The following is an 18,428-nucleotide window of genomic DNA, read 5'->3' as shown; positions in this document are numbered from 1 at the left end:
ACTCACTCTGTTTTCGGGCATTATCCTAAGTGCCTGACATGAATTAGTTCATTTAATTCTCTCAGAACCTCTGCCACATGGATAATATTATAATTTTCATTTTAAAGTTGAGGAAGCTGAAGCTCATCCAAGATCATCAGGAAATCAGGGACACAGCCAAGATTCAGACTCAAGAAGGCTGGCTCCAGGATCTGTGCTCTTAACCTCTGCTATTCTGACCTCTAATACAGCTCTCACCCAGTCATCTCACAAGAAAGGTATCGCATACCTGTTTGAATAGATGAAGAAGCTGATTAATTGTCAGGGAGCTTAAATAACGGACATGACAGTGCACAGCTAGTAAGTGCCCCAGTTATGATTTAAACCCAAGTGTATCTGACTCCAGAGACTTCCCCTTTCCCTTTGCTACCCACCCAAGAATATATGACAACATCCAATCATGATGGCTACACAACTGGGAAGTGAGAAATAATGTAAAAGGCCACATGTCTGCTAAGTAAGAGAAAGAAGGTATGACATAGGTATGACAAACCCATTTTTCTCTTCCTCATAGGCACACACTGCATATCTCGGTATCCCTTATAGTCAAGTATAATACCAAGTGGCTAAGTTTTGGCCTGTGGAATGTGGGAAGAAAAACTCGTAGCCTGATTTCCCCCTTTTTCTTTCTTCACACCCTGACTTAATGGAGAGGACCCAAGAACCTAGAGCAGGGAAGAACCACAAAAGTGAAGGAGCCTGGATTCCTGATTGACCATACAGAAGGCAACCCAACCAGGAACGGACTTAAAGGATTGGGGCAGCAAGAAATAACCAGGGGAGGGAGATGGGGATGGCTGAGTGGTGGAGGGGCCGGGGTTAAATGCGGACAACCATATTTAAATCACAATAAAATAATTTTTAAAAGAAATGTACTGTTTTAAGCCACAAATATTTCAAATTTATGTCATTATGTTATATAGTGTTACATTAAGTAATACAATAATAAGTTGAGTCCTGTCATCAAAAACTTAAATATATGTCATTGACTTATAGTTGGGTTTTGAGTAGATGAAAAATAACTCTGATTGGAAAGCTGTAGATCATGTAATATGCATCCACAAAACAGTTGCTAATATTGTCCCTGCAATAACTTGGAAGGCAACTCACATGCCTACTGCCATTGGAGGTTTTGAGTAGCAGAGTGACATGATCTGACCTTGTTAGATGAATCGCTGTGGCTTCTTTGTGGAGAACACACTGGGAGTCAAGGGTAGAAACAAGACAACCAGGCAGGAGACTGCTTCCACTAGCCACAAAGAGCGAATTCTTGGGATAAAGGCTCTCCTCCCACAGCCCAGTGATAATGCATGGTTCTCCTAACGGACGTTTCTGAGCCATAATGCCACACAAACTTACTATCCTTGGTTCTGAGAACATTACTGTTTACGATCGATGACTGATTATGAAACCAAATTGAATATGGAGAAATGGCATGTATTAGAGTATTCAAATTTTCTTTGTTAAAATTTTTCATAAGGTCTTATTTACATTAAAAAGAAATCCTACAGCTATCCAATTTATTTAAAGGGTAGTTAAATATCTAATTTTGTTGCCCATAGAATTATAACTGCTCTAAATTTGGGATGTGTAAAAATAGAAATGATCCTTAGGAGTCTGCCAGCTACAGCAGGAGTGGAGAAATTTACACTGGCCTTCCTGAACTCAACACACACAGTTCACTCCCGCCACTGAAACTCCTCAGAGCATGAGCAAGAGGCCCATAGATCCAGGTTATAGGATTAACATCGCTCTGTTCTGTCCCTCATGTAAGCCCCAAAGCAGGCTCCTGCATGGACACAGTACATCTGTTTTCCGATTACAAATGGCTGAGTCCAGTTTATAGTATCTCTGCCTGTGGTTGTTATCACACACTAGACAAATTCTGTTAAGATTCACAGAGCCGGGAGTAGGATGTTTGGAAAGCAACGAAGAAGTAGGAATTGGAACAAGCAGTGTTCAATGTTCACTTCCACCCAAACTCCAGTTAAACCAGTAGAGAGCTACCACAGTATTCTGTGCACCAGAGTCTGCTTAGACCTGACCCTGAGCGTAGGCTCATTTTTCCATGTTTCTGATCTATGTCATTACTGATTTACATCCCGCAAGTTCAGGCTTTTGTGGTACTGGTGGTTTAAAAAAAATTTTTTTTAATTAGAGTGGATGGCCAAGGAGTCATAGTTGTCTTCAAATGAAGGGAAAAAGGACTCTCTTCCAAGTCAGCATTAAGGTGCCACACACACACACACACATGTCAATAATGAAATGACCCCATGAAGGTGCAAAGGAAAAGGCAAAATGGGGCACCCACTGTTTTCTGGTTTGCTGAGCATCACACAAAGGTAGAGTTAGCTGTTATTGAAATAACTTAAACTGTGGAGAAAATATCAAAATAAGCCTATTACACTAGAACCTGGCCATTACAAGGAAATAATACAATAAATCCTTTGAAATGAAGAAATACAGCAAAAGGCACTTGAGTGAGGGGTGTTTTGTCACTAAATTGCAGCATTAATGGTGCGATTGCTAAATTGTATATTTCTTTGATGTTCCCTGCCAAATTGTATATTTCTGACACTCAAAATTAATGTTAGGAAAATCATACTTATTTTAAACAACTCGTTGGCAGAAAGGAAGAAAATGAGATGATGTTTTAAGACCATAAATCTCATTTATAACTCACTGTGAATCTGATGATATTGAAAGAGGGAAGCAAACTGAACAGGAAAAAATGCTTCTAAACTGCACTATCATCTTGAGTGTAAATGAGCTATGATTTCACCAGTGGAGAAGCATCCTATTTGGAATACAAGGCTAAACATTGACAATATTCCTTTTCTAATAAAACTAGGAATCGGAGAAGTTATTTTTGTTTTCATTATCATCAGGATGCTGGTGCAATTTCTATATACCTGTGGTCTTTTGTTTTTTTTACCAAATTTTTTTCCCTACAGATATATCCATTTATCCCAACTAATGAAATACCACCTGAATTTATTCTATTTATTAAATAAGACAAATTCAAAGAGTCCAAAGGAAATCGGAGGCTCACCAGCACTCTGCTCCATAGGCAAGGCCTAGCTGATTACCCAGCACCATTTTCAGACTCTCATTAATTCCCTGGTATTCTAGATGTCTGTTTACCCAATCCCATTTCAATCTATTACAGGAAGTTGAAGTCATGACTCAGCTATAATATGGCAGCATTTGAGCAGTAAACGAAAATGCAAATCTAGCAGTACCTCCCTAATGAGATGTAGCGAGCTCATTTTTCTTCATGCCACTTCTAACTCAGTCTCACTGATCTGGGGGAGCATTTATGTAGCACTTGGTCATGTTTAAACTTTGTATTATTACTCCTAAGCTGCTCCTACATTATTAGTCAACTTGAAGGTCTAATTCTGGAAACTACTGGCATAGAGGCCCCTGTAAACACTTGGGAAAATACTGTTTGCACATCGCCACTGTACCGAGAAGGGGGAAATGTCTGTGTGGTTCTAAAACTCCCTGTTCTGGCTGCACCCAAAAGGGACTGCTGGGTTTCAGAGTTCCCAGTATCTTCAGATATATGCAGTCGATCTTTCTCATCTGTCTAAATACTGCATAATCCTGTCATCAAACAGCAGAAGGAAGGGGCGTGGAGTTGTCTTCATTTGAGTCTTTGGCGAAGGCCCTTTTAGGGGGTGGTCTCAAGAAACACCAGGAGCAAATGGGGAAGAGTGAGAGAGGGAAAGAGGGAAGGAAGGCCAGGAAAAAGTGAGTTAATGAGGGATTACCCTGTGGGTGACTGGATTCTATATCACTGGGGACTCTCGGAGAGATTGTGCAGAAAACACCTCAGAAGTGCTGAAAGGCAAGGAAACATGATGCTAACCTCTCCATTTCTAACCCTCAGTGATTGAGGTTTCCTCCTGGGGCATTAACTTCTTAGCACCTGCCCTGTGTTGTAACCAAACAGCAGAGCCAGAGAACACTGCAGGTCAGAGAGATGCTGGAAGCCAACACTAAAGAAATTTCTGTGCTGGTGAGCTCCTGAAGGGTCAACGGCATGTGAGCAGAAACAGCTAGCAACTGCTACAGCACTCCAAGACAGGATGATGACAGACAGACTGGTTTGAATCCCTCCTTCCCCATGACTCACAGGGTGACCTAGACACGTGACCCAAGGTCTCTGGGCCTCACTTTTCCATAGAAAGAAGTATATAATGCTGATCTCTCGAGGTGATGACAAGGATTCAATATAATGATATGATACTCTATGTAAACTCCACACCGGGCTCAGCATGAAGTTGTTGCTCAATAAACACTAGTCATTTTGCTTCTGATGATTATAATCTTTATCAATATTTAATTACAATAAATATTCTCTAATGGCTACACCTTCAAGGGGAGTCAGACAGCTCTGCCCATGCACACCTCCGCCCACGAAGGGTGGGGAGGGACAGGAAGCAGCAGGACTCTCTTAGCCCCCGCCCTGCATGACTTCCAGCACGTTTCTTGGACATAACACATTTCGTCACATTGTGTGCTTGACACAGTTAAGCAATTCTCCAAGAAATCCAAGCTGCAGAGCTGGGTGTGCAACAAAGAACCCTCACCTAAACTCACCACAATCCCTTCAAAGAAAAAAGTCACGTAAAGAAGTCTGTGGGCTGCGGATATTGACATTACCTAAGGGAGATGCTGACCCTGATTTCCATTAACCTTCACCCTGAGACCCATCCATGCCCCCATCCCTCCAGAAAAGCTTTGATCCTGTTGGGCTAATGGTACCACCAGTCTTAATCATACCAGCCCCCTTTGTTGTAACCCTTAGACTTTTGTTCCTGTGAGGTAAAAAAGATACAACAATAGCTGCCATTAGGTAGTCCTAATGATTAAGTAAATGAAATACTGTTCCTAAATTCTAGTGAATGTCTATTGATTTTTTTATAATGCCTAGCTTTTCACATTCTAGCTAGCCTTATTTATTTTGTTTCTCTGCTCCGTTAAAAAACAAATCATAGAAAAAATGCAACAAACTCACGTTTCCACGGTTACCCTTTAGCAAAACAATGTCTCCCTCATCTGGGTTCTGTTATTGCCAAGTGTCAATAAAGTCCTTTACTGCCACAGACCCATTTATAGACATGGCTAAATATTCCTAAACTATTCCTCCCAACTCTGTACTTAAAAACACATGTCCCAGGTAAGAATCAGAAATGAGAACAATATGCTGTCTTCTGTCCCTTTGAACCCTACCCTAGACATTTCAGAGGGACCAGAGGATTGGACGGAGAAAAAGAGGGCAGAGAATGGAGAATCATATCATCCATGAGCTTTTATATTGTACAGTTGTGTGCATTGGAATTATCTCTCCATCACAATGGGTACCTGAATAGCACTCTTACCCTATCTATTATTTTACATAAGAAGACTGAGGTGAAAGAGGTATTTCTATAGTCCTCAGCTTTACGAAAGGAAATGAATAGTTAATGAAAATCTACCCACTTGGAGAATTTTCATATCTCATTCTGATGTGGCCACATGTCTGAATGGCAGGCTGAATTATAAATAGTTGATGCTCTGGCCTGGTGCTGCAGTGTCTAATGAATTGTTGCCTCCATAAACTTGTTATATGTTGCACAGTAGAAGTGAACCAATTAAAAAGTTTTGTTAATTTGAATCTCCCATATAAAGAATCTTATGCAAGAAGATAAATGTCTTTGATACCTTTGTCTGCTTGGTGAGCTAAAACTTTATTCAAATTGGCTTTGTAATATCTTTGAATGTACAGTCCTGTGATATTTTGCTCTTATATTTGTACTAAGTGAGTATTTGGACATCATTAAATTAGCACACTTGCTCTACTTTTTTTGTTTCCCCTTTCGTAAAAAAAAATTTCAGGACAGACTTGTTAATTTGTTTGGGGCCTCCTTTTGATTAAATTTGTGTCTCTAACTATTCCATTCTGACCTCTCTGGCTTCGATGTGAAGAAGTGCTAGGGAAAAAAGCTGATAGTTACATTTCATGGAAGCCAAAGTTCTCCTTGCAAATTAAAATTGCATTCCACTTTGCTGAACACTAAGAAAATCAGCTTTGGAAAATTACCTCAGCCCTAAAACTTGGGCTGCCTCTTACCAGTCCAACCCTGGTCCTCGAATGCACATGTGTGAGCAAACATGCTTGGCTCTGACTCCCACTGGACTAAACTAAATCTCAGCAACAGACTTGGCCTAAAGGAGCACTTGAAAAATCAGCTGATCATGTTCTACATGGTGGGAAATGTCACACAAAATCAGAGTGGAGGTGAATTTTTGGACAAGTTCTTCCATCAGACTGCACACTCTTCCAAAAAATAGTTTAGAATGTGTCAGAGCTGGTCTTCCAACTGTTCCTAGCACTTGGCTGAAGTGTTAACAAGCCCTTTTCAAGATGAAGACCAGAAGAAAAAAGAACAAGGGAAAGGTGCCAGCCTGCATGCAACAGAGAGAAAAGGACCAGTAACCAGAGCCTGGGTGCTGCAAAGGGCTCTGGGATCTGGGATGTGATTGGGAAGCCAGTCCTGCCTTCCTTGTGCTTGAAGTTTAGAAGGCAGACATTGACAAAAGGAAATAAAAGAACAACAAAAAAGCAATTACCAAACAGTAAAAGCAGCTTGCATTTGGGATTGAAGCACACAAAGAAGCATTAAAGTCAGCTGTGAAGTTGGGGGAGGCGGGTCAACATCTAACAAAGGATCAGCATTTTGAGTTGAGGCTTCAAGAATGTTCATAGCAGCACAATTTACAATAGCCAAGAGTTGGAAGCAACCTAGGTACCCATCAGTAAATGAATGGATCAAAAAATTGTGGTACATATACACAATGGAATTCTATGCAGCAGAGAGAAAGAAGGAGCTACTACCCTTTGCAATAACATGGGTGGAACTGGAAAGCATTATGCTGAGTGAAATAGGCCAGGCATTGAAAGACAAATACCATATGATCTCACCTTTAACAGGAAGCTAAACAACAAAACAAAGAAGCAAGCAAAATAAAAACAAAGACACTGAAATAGAGAACAAGGGGACAGTGACCAGAGGGGAGAGGGAAGGGAATTTAAGGGGAAAAAAGGGGAGGGATTTGGAGGAACAAATAGGAAGGACACAGGGACTAGAACTAAGGGGGGTGGAAATGGGAGGGAGGTGGGGAGCACGGGGGTGGGGGCTGGGATGGGAAAAATAGACAAAAAACTGTACTTCAAAAATAACTAAATAAAATTTTTTTAAAAAAAGAAAATTTGTTGCTAAAAAATTTTTTTTAAAAAAAAGAATAGAAGTTACTTTAAACTCCTACTTTGTTAACATTTTTCCAAGGGGAATTTCTATGTTTGAAAAAATAAACAAAAGCAGCATTAAAAAAAAAAGAATGCATGATGTAAAGGACCTGTTGGATGGAGACTGTCAGCTGAAGGAGCTGTGTTTGCACATTCAGCATTGCTGGAGCAGAGGGAGCTTCAGGAGGCTAGAGGGAAAAGGTGAGGCAGGCGGTAACATGAGGCTGCCTGAAGAAGGAAGGACTTTGAATGGCTTGAAAAAAAAAAAAAAAACTTGGATTTGCTTCTGCAGTTAATCTAGACCCAGTTAAGATTATTGTGTAGGGAAGTAGCATGATTATACATAATCATTAAAAAATATATATCTCTGCTCACAGTACAGAGGAGAGATTTGAGAGTTGTAAGGAAATGGTCAGGCTGAGCTCTGAGAAAAACAGGATCCCTATCACAAATACAGCAATGCACTTGAAGGCCATAGGTCTATGGCAGACACTAAACCTAAATCACTAAAAGCAAACTTTATGAGGGGCCAGCTGGTCTAAATAAGGCTCTCTGGTAGACCCACTTACATCTGACAATAAATTATAGAATTTAGACTTTTCATAAATATTATTTCTTACATCAGGATTTTGATGTTTTGGATGATTGTGAATCAAATACTTCCTGACCTTTTCCTGGAACATACAAATTCCTTATGGCTGATTAAGGACATGCACATGCTGTGATTTCAGTGCCATGCGATCGGTGACAGACTTAACCTCCCCAGTTATTTTACACTGTAATTCAACATGCCTTGATATATTTAAAATGGTGAATTCAGATTTCTTTCCCCATCAAATCCTGACTGTCCAGCTGTTATTTTGCCTTTATCCAATCTCAACTTCTCAACAAGCCAGTCAATCCAATTTGCCTTCCTTGAACACCTTTGGCAAGAAAAACATGAGGAGATAAAGCTCAGACTACTACATCTGCCTAATTATCAAGACTAAAAGAAAGTTAGGTGAGGAAGAATTTAGAACCTTCATGGCACTTACATGTGGACATGACATTGGCTAGGTCTTCATTAGGTTATACTGCTGGTCTTTCTAGTGACATATGCCTAAGACATGGGTGGTTTATATGCAATAGCTGTGTAGAAACTGAAGCTCAGAGAGGTTACTTAGCATCTTGTAAGCAGCAGAGTTAGGATTACTGCCCAGGTATCCCTTGAGACATTTTGCTATGTCATTCCACCATCTTGGAAGTAATTTTCCTAATTCAGTTTGGCTTTCATTCAAGAATATAACTGGATTTCAGGGACTTCTGGACAAGACAGAGGCATAGGTAGACACACTGTGCCTCTGCACACAACCAAAAGAAGGACAACAACAAACTGAAAAACAAAAAACAACCAGAACTGATAGAAAATTGAACCATATGGAAGTCTGACAACCAAGGAGTTAAAGAAGAAACATTCATCCAGACCAGTAGGAGGGGCAGAGATGGGCAGCCAGGCAGAGAGGAATCACAGCAAAGCAGCAGCTGGAGGACCAGGACAGGCAAGGAGGCAGCTGGCAGACCTGGCAGTCCCACATTCCCATGTAGATGAACCAGGAGGAACAACTGGAGAGCAAGACAAACCACACAACCCAGGACTCCAGCACAGGGAAATAAAGCCTCAAAACCTCTGACTGAAAACACCTGTGGGGGTTGGGGGTGGCAGTGAAAGAAACCCCCAACTTCACAGGGGAGTTCTTTGGAGAGACCCACAGGGTCCTAGAATGTATACAAACCCACCCACCCAGGAACCAGCACCAGAAGGGCTCAATTTGATTGTGGCCAGCCGGGGAAGCAACTGAAAACTAGCAGAGAGTGGAGCAAGCAGCACTGTTCCCTCTCAGACCCCTCCCCCACTTACAGCATCACAACCCAGCCATGTGAGTTGCTCCACACTGGTGAATACCTAAAGCTCCGCCCCTTACTACCTAAAAGGCACAGTGAAACAACAACAACAAAAAATGGCCCAATGAAAGAATAGTTCAAAGCTCCAGAGAAAAATACAACTAAGCAATGAAGAGACAGCCAACCTATCAAAGGCACAGCTCAAAATACTGGTTATTGGGATGCTCCAGGAACTCACTGGGTATTTCAACAGCATAAAAAAGACCCAGACAGCAATGAATTTTGCATCATGTGAAATAAAGAAAAATCTACAGGGGACCAATAGTGACAAGAAGGAAACCAGGACTCAGGTCAGTGGTTTGGAGCAGAAGGAAGAAAGAAACATTGAACCAGAACAGAATGAAGAAACAAGAATTCAAAACTATGAGGAGAGGCTTAGGAACCTCCAGGACATCTTTAAATGTTCCAACATCCAAATTATAGGGTGCCAGAAGGAAAAGAGGAAGACCAAGAAATTAAAAACTTGTTTGAAAACATAATGAAGGAGAATTTCCCCAGTCTGGCAAAGGAAATAGACTTCCAGAAAGTCCAGGAAGCTCAGAGAGTCCCAAAAAGTTGGACCCAAAGAGGAACAAATGAAGCCACATCATAATCACATTACCCAAGATTAAACAGGAGAGAATCTTAAAAGCAGCAAGAGAAAAGGAAACAGTTGCCTACAAAGAAGTTCCCATTAGACTATCAGCTGATTTCTCAAAAGAAACCTTGCAGGCAAGAAGAAACTGGAAAGAAGTATTTGAAGTCATTAAAAGCAAGGACCGCCATCCAAGATTACTCTATCCAGCAAAGCTTTCATTTAGAGTGGAAGGGCAGGTAAAGTGCTTCCAAGATAAGGTCAAGTTCAAGGAGTTCATCATCACCAAGCCCTTATTATATGAAATGTTAAAGGGACTTACCTAAGAAAAGGAAGATAAAAAAATATGAAAGGACAGCAAACTTACAGCTATTAACAACCAAACCTTAAAAAAAAAACTAAGCAAACAATTAGAATAGGAACAGAATCACAGAAATGGAGATCACATGGAGGGTTATCAGCATGGGAGGGGGAACAGGAGAGAGGGAAAAATGGTACAGAGAACAAGTAGAATAAATGGTAGGCAGAAAATAGACAGGGGGTGGTTAAGAATAGTGTAGGAAATGTAGAAGCCAAAGAACTTATATGTATAACCAATGGACATGAATTAAAGGGGGGTATGTGGGTGGGAGGGGGTGTGTAGGTTGGAGGGGAATAAAGAGGGGAAAATGGGACAACTATAATAGCGTAATCAATAAAAATACATTTAAAAAAGAATATAACTGAATTTCATAAAAAATATAATGTGAGCAAAGATTAAGTCAAACTTCACGAGTTTATCTTCACACCCACATTTCCAAAGTTTGGGAACTTACCAACCTTTTTGCTGTTTATATTGTTCATATTTCTTTCCCTAAAGTCTTTTTCTGCTTTCCAGCTAATAATAAGTCAATTCCTATACCACCTTCTTATTTAGAGAGCTGGGCTTTAAGTATGTTATGACAGTTAAACATTCCATCTCTTATAACTAAATATAAAAACCATTAAATAGAGGTATGAATTTTCACAATTTCACATGAGAATGCATCTGCCTTTGGTTTCATCAATTTATATGTGGTTATTTCTTATCATAAATAGGTTTTGAGCTGTCAGGATGATCCTTTCTTCACACATTCTAAACAAAAATTTTGCACAGAGCTATCTATAAGAAGTGTGCAAAATACAGGTTTCCTGACAAGGAAGAAAACATGATAATTGAGGACTGAGACAGGCTGCCCTCTGGAGGTTTTTAATTACCACCTTTCATTTACATAACACTTGAAGCTCTTCCAAGAGCTTTCAGGTACTTCATCACATTTGTTCCTTAACACAACCCTGCAAAGAGAGAGAATATTATAATCATTGCTTTCAAGAAGAAACCACAGAGAATAAGAGAGGTGAAGTGATGGATGAGGTCACACAGCTTGTTATGGACGGAAGTAGCTAGAACTCAGGACACAGAACTAATCTGCCTTTCTTACTATCACACCTCTTATAATTCCACTAGAAAGATCCATTGTCACCTCTCCTAAAGGTCTAAGGAATGTGCAGCTGATGGCAAAATTAGTGTTCTAATTTCTCTTATAAGCATTTGTTATCTTCCCATTGGACACAATGGTTTTGTTAAAACAAACAGATGGGCAAAGTAGAACCAGAGGTATGGAAACAAGGAACAGATTGACAGTGACCAGAGGGGGGGGGGAGGAAAGCATGGAAGGGTCTAGTCAAGGAACATGTATGGATGACCAATGGACATGGACAACAGGGTGGGGATTTACTGTAGGAGTGGGAGGTAGGTGGGGCAGGAGAATGCACTGTTGGGGGCGAGGGGGAAATTGAGATTACTGTAATAGAACAATAGTAAAATAAAAGAATAAATAAAAAATGTTTTAAACTATGGTTTTATTAGAAAAGACAAGAGGTGGGATTCTGGGCCTTCATTCCAGCAAAGCCTGCTGACTTTGAAGTCTATTCAATCACTTGCTAGCTAAGCATCCTTAAACCTCATTTTTCCTAGCTATAAAATAAACATATTACTAGTACCTGTCTCATAGAGTTATTGTGAGAATTGGAAGAAATGATACATATAAGGCACTTCGTACTATGCTGGAACACAGTAAATGCTCAGTAAATGGTTGCTGCTCTTTTTACGGTGGTTGTCACCATAACTGTTGTTGTTGTTGCTGCTGCTGTTGTTGTTATTATTATTATTATTATTTATTTGTATTATTATTATTATTATTATAGATCATGGTGATTATAATTCTGAACTCTGGGTAAATGAAGCTCCAAATACTGCCAAGATGTCATGTGGTGATTATATTGGCCTGTACTTTTCTGACTGTGACTCAAATAATGAGGTTTGCAATTTCATTGACTGGGTGTGCTAATGAGAACCTTTTTAAAGATTTCTCTTGTCCATTGAGGCCACTAAATAATCGCCACACGGGTCAAGCTCTGTAATCACCCCATTGACTCATCGATTGTACAAGTCAGCAGTTGGAGCCATGATGGAAGATCCATGGTGAAAAGAATGAAAAGAGTCTAAAGACCTAAAATCAAACTTGTCTGTGGTCTGGTTCATTCTTTCATTATACTCAAAACTCAACTTGTATATGCATGATAATTAAATAATAAGACATTTTCTTAACTAGTATCTTGCCCATTTTTAAATGCATCTTTCATTACATAGTACAGCTTATAAAATATTCATCAACACAAGCTACCGCAGTTTTTTTTTTCCTGCTGACCTAACCTCAGAGCTGCTCAAGTGGAAATTAGATTTTTTTGTGTGATAATTCACTGAAAATGTCTGCATTTGCTAGATTTCCTAAGGATCAGGAAAAAAGTAATTCTGTGGGATTAATAAGGGCAACATACACTCTTATTCCAAAAAGACACACAAAAGGGGGGCAGAAATGCTATCCGGTGGGGATAATTGACCCAGTAGCATAGCGTTCTGCCTAAGCTCGTTGTGCTTTTGAATGGGTGCACAGGTCCTTTGAGTCCCTATCAAGAAGAGCTTGTGTGTCTCTCATGTCTTATCTTAAATTAAGGGAGACTTTCAGGGACCTTGTGAAATGTAAGATGTTTGTGATGTTAATCAGCCAAAAACAGACATCTAATTGCTCTTTCAAAAAGAACAAGAAACAAGGACTTTGTGATTTTTATAGATTTTGCTCCCAGCTTAAAAAGAAGAGAACCTAATAACTCAACTCATGAACGTATTCTCTTTGTATTCTCTCTTCCCTCAGTAGCTTTTGCTTCTTATTTCTTTCTCTTAATTAAAAAGTTAAAGGTCCCAGAAGGTTATTGGTTTGTTATTAAAAGTCTTGCTCATTCTTTTGTGATAATTGTAATACCAGGAGTTCAAAGTAGCCTCTCCATAAATCCAAGTCTTTCCTCGGTGTCCTGGTTTTGAGGTAAACTTTGCTGCAAGTATTTGGAGACCATTTGATGAAAGTGTTCATGAAAACACTACAGATAGACTAAAACATTCAACTTCATCAAGCAAATCTCTGACTGCTCTACAGTAAAAAAAAAAACAGCCTTCCCCCCAGCACCCTTCACACATGCCAGCCGTCTTAAACATGACATGAGCCCAAGCCTCATTTCCATATTTTAACTCCTCTCATTAGAAAATAAGGAAATTAACTCAGCATTTATATCACTGAGGGGAGGCAACTTGTAGCTACACAGAAGAGCTTAAAACCTACCCCCCTTATGTTAACAAATATTGTATCAACATCTTCTTGCAAAGAGATGTATTTCTTGCCCACTCAGACACTAAGTTTATGACAACTAAAATCTGTGTTATTGATATTAAGAGAATTGAACCACATGGAATGAAAATGTAACATATTATAGTATCATCCTAATGGTTACATTTTACATTGGTAGCTTAAAGTCCTCAGGCCCACGTACCAATAATCTATTTGAAACTTCTCTATCTCTGAAGTAACCTTAGCAACAGGATAATGTCAAAGCATGGTATTTCCACTTTCCATTTGATTGGACTGTTTGTTTATCTTAGGTTCAAGATGACAGGGAAGGGGCCATAACTGTGCCCTCTAGGTGTAGCCTCACTGTCTCGGTTCAGGTGCCCATTGTCAGGTCTCTTTCCTTCCCTCTCGCCTCTGGGAACTTCAGAAATGGAGACACTGTATCAGTGATTTATACTCAGTAAGCTACAGGATTTGTGGGAAGCTTCAAACTTACTGTCCTGAGTCAAAAACCTAGATGCCCTCCAAGAACTGTAGAGATAACGCCACTTCTGAGTAAAGCCCCAGATCATGTGGGCTTGTCCTGCTCTGTCAGACCTCTGAACAGGACCCGTCCGTCTGGTTCAAACAATATCTTGAGACTCAATTCCAGACCCAGGGTCATTAATCTTGATGTTCAAGAGTTAAATCCTCCATCCAGTCCACCATCAGCACCACCTGCCCCCAAAAGAAGAAGGCTCTGATTGGAAACAGAAGTGGAATAATGACAAGTAGGAAGTTGGTACCATCTGCTTCTTTTTTCTATTGTATTCCATAAACAGGCTTCTTCCACTCCATTTTTTTAAAAGTTCTGGCCTTAATCATTCACCATGTAGCTGAGTTGGGGTATTATTTACTCTACTTACTATAGCATTTACTATACTTTTATTTTTATATTTTAACATTTCTGAATTATTAAAGTGCCCAAATATTAATGTGAACATTGATTGTTCCATCTCCATCCTTTCTAAAATGCTGCTATTAAATCAGGAAGTGTCTTATAATCTATGTCATCTTAAAATCACTGAAATCAGTTCCTTCCTCTGGCTAACTTCAGAGTCATCTGGACCAACACCAAAAAGTCTCACTGTCTCCCAGGATTTTCAAGCCCTGCATGCTGCTATGATGAAGGCACTCAACTCTGTAAATTCAGTCTCACTTTTGTGACCAATCCATTTCTATTCATTCTGCAAAATTTCAACATATGCAAGCTATCTTCACATCCTAATGATGGAAACTGAGCTCAGACCTGTCTTGGGATTTGTTTGTTTATTTGTTTGTTTTGGCAACATTCTTCCACAACTACCTGCTTTTTCTGTGGTTCCCATACATAAATAAAGGTACCTCATTATTCATTGTTTCAGGAGCAAGTAGAGGGAGGAAGCTCAGTATAGCAGTTGAAAGCACATATATGTATTGTCACTGTGACCTTGGGTAGGCTCTTTAATCTCGTTGAACTTTAGTTTCATCTGTAAAATGAGGATAATAGCAGTAATTACCATTAGTGTTATATGAAGATTAAATAAGAAAATGTACATAAATATCTGAGCACAGTTTCTACCATACTAAGTATTTATAATCTATAATGATTAACTATTATTGGTAGGTGACTTTGCCAAAGACAGACAGCAAGTGCGTAATGAAATCCTAAGCCATGAACTCTCCCTGCTTCATTTTCAGAGCTGAACCAATGGCTTGGATCTGCTCTCCAAAGTCACAACCTCTCTATCCTAGAGCTCCTTGCTTACTGTGGCACAGCAGGGAGTCTGGAGGGGCCAACTCTTGTTTTCCCTGCCCCTTCTCAGAAGAAAAGTTGTCATGGGAAAGAGTACATAAATGTTGCCTTGTATTGGTCGCACTAAGAAAAACTTGGATCTATTGGAGGGAAACAAAAAGCATGGCTCAAGAAAACAAAAATGGGGGGACTTCCACCAAGATGGAGCTGTAGGTGGAAGCACTGTACCTTCTCACACAACCAAGTTTAAAAACAACAAAGTTTTAGCAACAAAAACACAGCCAAACCACAGAATATTGAACTACACGGAAGTCTGACAACGAACCCTTCAGCCAAACTGGTAAGAGGGGCAGAGCCAGCAGCAGAGCAGGGTTGTGACCAGGTGTGTGACCAGGTGCACCAGCAGCCATGGGCAGATCCCAGGCGTGGAGAAGTGGGCAGACCCACTGAAGGCTAATCGTGGTCACACATTCGCGCACAGATAAACTGGTGAAGGAGCTAGTGGTGAGATGGACCACGCAGGCCCCAGTGGCGGGAAGCAGCGGAGGGAACCGCCATTGTCCCTCTCTGACCCTGCCCACATACAGCGTCACAAACCAGCAACCTGGGTGGCCCTTCTCTGACCATGGCCCCACGTACAGCATCAGAAACCAGCAACCTGGGTAGCCCTGCCCTGGTGAACAACTAAGGCTCCGCTCCTCATATGTAACAGGCACCAACATATCAAAACATGGCTCAAGAACAACTCAGAGCCCCAGAGCTGATAAATCTAAGCGATGAAGAAATAGCAAACCTTTCAGATGCGCAGTTCAAAACACTGGTGATCAGGATGCTCACAGAACTGGTTGATTTTAGTCACAAATTTAAGGAACATATGGAAGCTAAACTAATTGAAATGAAGGGAAATACACAGAAACCAATAGTAATGGAAAGGAAACTAGGACTCAAATCAAAGGAGTGGACCAGAAGGAGAAAAAAAATGACCAACCAGAAAAGGATGAAGAAACAAGAATTCAAAACAATGAGGAGAGGCTTAGGAACCTTCAGGACATCTTTAAATGTTCCAACATCCAAATTATAGGGGTACCAGAAGGGGAAGAGGAACAGCCACAAATGAAAAACTTATTTGAACAAATAATAAAGGAGAATTTCCCCAATCTGGCAAAGGAAATAGACTCCCAGGAAATCCAGGAAGCTCAGAGAGTCCCAAAGAAGTTGGACCCAAGAAGGAACACACCAAGGCACATCATAATTACATTAGCCAAGATTAAAATGAAGGAGAGAATCCTAGAAGCAGCAAGAGATAAGGGGACAGTCACCTACAAAGAAGTTCCCATCAGACTGTCAGTGGATTTCTCAACAGAAACCTTATAGTCAAGAAGGGGCTGGAAAGAGGTATTCCAAGTCATGAAATCCAAAGACCTACATCCAAGATTGCTCTATCCAGCAAAACTTTCATTTAGAATGGAAGGACAGATAAAGTGCTTCTCAGATAAGATCAAATTCAAGGGGTTTATCATCACCAAGCTCTTATTATATGAAATGTTAAAGGGATTTATCTAAGAAAAAGAAGATAAAAAAGATGAACAGTGAAAGGACAGCAAACTCAGTTATTAACAACCACACCTAAAACAAAAGCAAGCTAAAAGGACAGCTAGATCAGGAGCAGAAGCATAGAAATGAAGATCACATGGAAGGTTAGCAACAGGGGAGTGGGAGAAGGAGAAGGGGGGAGAAGGTACAGAAAATAAGTAGCGTAGACGGTAGGTAGAAGATAGATAGTGGGGAGGGCAAGAATAGTATGGGAAATATAGAATCTAAAGAACTTGAGACACATTGTCATAAACTAAAGGGGGGGAATGGTGGGGGAGGGGGTGTGCAGGGTGGAGGGGAATGAAAAGGAGAAATGAAGGGGGAACAACTGTAATGGCATAATTAATAAAATATATTAAAAAAAGAATAGGAAACTAAAAAAAAAGAAAACAATAATGTTCTAATTGTCTGTGCTATGTGACAATGGAACAGACCACTGAATAAGATGACAAGTCCCATATCACTGAATGTGTTCAAGCCAAGAAAGATGTTGAGTGTTAAGAAATGGCTGCCTAGTCTTCAGCCTCTTTCCAACCCCGAGATTCTAATAATTAGAAAACAAGTCAGCCTTGCAGAGTTCCTTCATTTATTCAACATTAACTACCAAAGAATAAATACAGCAAGCCCCTAAGTTGTGGTTTGATTTGGGATGTGGCAAGCACTTGTTTCTAAGCCACTGCAGGGGAGAAGCCTGGAGAAAATTTCTGTCTTAAGCACCAGAAGTGAAATTATGATTTGTGTAGTTTTAGGGGGGGAAAAAAAGCCCCTTTGTTCTGAGCCAAAGAAGTAAAACCTAGTAAGTTCATTGTTGATTAATTTATTTCTGAATTGACAGTAAGTTCAATTTATAAACCACATTATTTTCTACATTAATCTTGTTTTTGACCTTCCACATCATCTAAGTCAGACATGCTTCACAACACTTGGTGTCTACACAAATCTTTAAGTGGGTAAAGCCAGATTCTTTAGCAATACAGCTTAATGAGAGAATTCATCTATTTTTACATCACATAGCAAAAAACATAAATATGAAATTTTATGTCATTTATGATAAAGGAGAAAATAGTTTCACTTAACCCTACCTGCATATTTTTCCTTAATTAACTGATTAGCCCAACCAGGCTTTTCGTTCAGTTCACTGGGCTATAAACAGAGCTTCTACGACAAAACAAGAAAGGATTTTCAGCACATTTCTCCCAGATCTTTTATGGCAAAAAGATTTGCATTGTATGTTTCCTTTAATGGAAGGAAAGCAGATTTCATTATTAAAAGAATAAACAAATTTCTAATTTCATATTTTCCTTTTTCAAAGAAGGGGGTGTGGCAGAGTCTATATGTGTCTTCAAAGATCTCTAACCCCTTTTTTCATAAATATAAGAATCCCTGAGCTTTAGCTGGTTCCTGGTCATGAAGAATGAGACTTACTTCCCAGTCTTCCTTGCAACTGTGTGACCATGTATGTAACTAGTTTGTCTAATGGGATGCGAGAGGAGATGATGTGTTCAACTT

This window comes from Artibeus jamaicensis, unplaced genomic scaffold (genome assembly GCF_021234435.1).
Source record: "Artibeus jamaicensis isolate MK-2021 breed Jamaican fruit bat unplaced genomic scaffold, CSHL_Jam_final contig_233, whole genome shotgun sequence".
Lineage (NCBI taxonomy): Eukaryota > Metazoa > Chordata > Mammalia > Chiroptera > Phyllostomidae > Artibeus > Artibeus jamaicensis.
The sequence above is the reverse complement of the archived record's forward strand: the minus strand, read 5'-3'. Positions refer to the sequence as shown.